Source organism: Panthera pardus, unplaced genomic scaffold (genome assembly GCF_024362965.1).
Source record: "Panthera pardus isolate Hobbes unplaced genomic scaffold, ASM2436296v1 HiC_scaffold_24, whole genome shotgun sequence".
Classification (NCBI taxonomy): Eukaryota; Metazoa; Chordata; class Mammalia; order Carnivora; family Felidae; genus Panthera; species Panthera pardus.
The window spans coordinates 26,224,577-26,227,831 of record NW_026526810.1 but is presented as its reverse complement, the minus strand read 5'-3'; positions in this window follow the sequence as shown (position 1 = coordinate 26,227,831).

The following is a 3,255-nucleotide window of genomic DNA, read 5'->3' as shown; positions in this document are numbered from 1 at the left end:
ATTCTGCACTAAGATGAAGAACCAGGAAATCAGTCTGGGCACTTCCCTGCCCCCCGGTGGTGCACCAGGAACACAAGCAGGCCAGAGCAGTCTGACCCTCTGCAGGATGGGGCACTAAATTCACAGCCAAGTGAAAGAAGGGGAGATAGAGAAGCAGTGATTCTGTGCACTAGAACAGACTGGATATTTGCTGCAGGTACTGTCTCTGTGTCTCTGACCTGTCAGCAGTACGAGGTCTAGTAGGATCTTCAGGTAAGTGCCCTCATGATCAGTGGGCCCACAGGAGCCTTGGGGGAGGTTGGGAAACAGCACATCCCACAGGTGAAAATCTTAACTGGGCCACATTGGTTTTTTTTTTTTTAACTGCAAAAATAGTAACATTATAGAAAATGCTTATAATAGGAATAAGAAATCATAGAAACTTACTGCTGCAACAGTGTTTTCATGGCCTCCTCCTTTACTGACTTCATTGAGACTTACAACCTAAGTGTCTGATCTTTTTATTTAACATTATCCCAAACAGTAACAATGCTAGTTATGATTAGGAAGAAAGCAGGGCATTTGAAGTGAGGAGCGTTTGTACAGGGTCTTTGCCTGGGACCACCCCACAAGCTTCTCTGGGTAATGGAGGAAAGGGGGCTCCTTTGGTAGGGCAGATGGTAGAGGCTTAACTTATATCTCTCTAGGCCAGAGCCCTGGGCTTGGCTAATCTGGTCTGTGTGAAAACCCTGTCCCCAAAAGGATTCTGCTGATAAAAGGTACCCACTTTGTTCCTGTAAAAACAATACAAGAAAGCAGGGCTGGTGTACCTCCAACCAGGTCTCCAAGGGGGCATGATAAAAGGACTAAAAGATGCCATTTAAGGACCAATTTTACTCAGACCACTTCTCAGCCTGCCTTTCCCAAGTTTCTGTATCCACCTGAATGGAAACGTTCTAAAAGAAATGCCTCAGACTGCTCCATTGGCCTCTCAGCCTAGGACCAGGTAAAAGAATTAAATAATGATCAACAAAATCTTCATCCAGAACAGCTGCTGTCTACTACTGCCCCAGCCTCTGGGCTGCATCATTACCTCTGAACACGAAACCACCAAGGGGCAGTCTGGTCCAACAATGAGCCATTTCCTCCTAGGGAAAACTGGTTACATGTGCAAAGACCCTCTTCCAGAGCCACATGCCCACCTCCTGGCCCTCAGGGGCTTTCCTCTCCTGGTCTCAGCTGGGCCATCAATTCTTTGAGAAGATGCTGTTGGGCTGCAAGTGGGTAGGAGGCAGCAGGTGGAAACTGCTGGCATACTGGAGAGTTGGCCAGGGCCTCTGGGGACCAAGTCCTTCAAATTCAACACCTACCACCATGTCAAGACCACAATATATGTTCAATAATATTTAAATAATGGTTGAACAAAATTAAATTAACAAGAAACCCATGATACTCTATGTAGAAAGCCCTAAGACTGCACCAAAAAATTGTTAAAACTAATACATGAATTCAGCAAAGTCACAGGATATAAAATCAGCATAGCATACAGAAATCTGTTGTATTTCTTTTGTACACCAATAATGAAGCAGAAAAAGAAATCAAGGAATCAATCCCATTTACAATTGCACCAAAAACAGTAAGATACCTAGGAATAAACCTAATCAAAGAAGTAAAAGATCTGTACTCTGAAAACAATAGAATACTTGTGAAAGAAATTGAAGACCACACAAAAAATTGGGAAAAAATCCCATGTTCATGGATTGGAAGAACAAACATTGTTAAACTGTCTATAGTACCCAAAGCAATCTACACATTTAATGCAATCCCTATCAAAATACCACAGGCATTTTTCACAGAGCTAGAACAAACAACCCTCAAATTTGTATGGAACCACAAAAGACTCCAAATAGCCAAAGCGATCCTGAAAAACAATAGCAAAGCTGGAGACATCGCAATTCCAGACTTCAAGCTATATTACAAAGCTGTAGTCATCAAGACAGTATGGTACTGGCACAAAAACAGACACATGGATCAATGAAAGAGAATAGAAAGCCCAGAAATAGACCCACAACTGTATGGTAGTGTAATCTTCGACAAAGCAGGAAAGAATATCCACTGGAAAAAAAGACAAGTCTCTTCAACAAATTGTGTTGGGAAAACTGCACAGTGACATGCTGAAGAATGAAACTGGACCACTTTCTTACACCACACACAAAAATTAATTCAAAATGGATGAAAGACCTCAATGTGAGAGGTCAAAATCTTGAAGGAGAATGGAGAACACAGGTAGCAACCTCTTTGACCTCGGCCAGAGCAATTTCTTATTAGATGCATCTCAGGAGGCAAGGGAAACAAAAGCAAACAGGAACACTGGGACCTCATCAAGATAAAAAGCTTCTGCACAGTGAAAGAAACAGTCAACAAAACTAAGAGTCAGCCTACAGAATGGGAGAAGCTATTTGCAAATGACATAGCTGATAAAGGGTTTGTATCCAAAATTTGTAAAGAACTTATCAAACTCAACACCCAGAAAACAAATAATCCAATTCAGAAATGGACAGAAAACATGAATAGATTTCTTTCCAAAGAAGACACCCAGATGGCTAACAGACACATGAGAAGATTCTCAGTATCACTCATCATGAGGGAAATAAAATCAAAACCATGATGAGATACCACCTCACACCTGTCAGAATGGCTAAAATTAGCAACACGGGAAACAACAAATGTTGGTGTGGATGCATAGAAAGGGGAACCCTCTTACCCTGTTGGTCAGAATGTAAACTGATGCAGCCACTGTGGAAAACAGTATGGAGGTTCCTCAAAAAGTTAAAAATAGAACTATCGTACAACCCAGCAATTACACTACTAGGTATTTACCCAAAGGATAAAAAATACAGATCCGAAGGGCTACATCCACCCCAATGTTTGTAGCAGCATTATCAACAATAGTCAAACTACGGAAAGAGCCCAAATGTCCACTGACTGATGAATGGATAAAGAAGTGGTATATATACACGATGGAACACTACTCAGCCATCAAAAAGAATGAAATCTTGCCATTTGCAACAGTGTGCATGGAGCTAGAGTGTATTATGCTAAGCGAAATAAGTCAGTCAGAAAAAGACAAATATACGATTTCACTCATATATGGAATTTAAGAAACAAAACAGATGAATATGGGAAGGGGGAAAAAAGAGAGAGAGAACCAAACCATAATGGGTTGATGGAGGAAGGTAGGTGGGAGATGGGCTAAATGAGTGATGGGTACTAAGG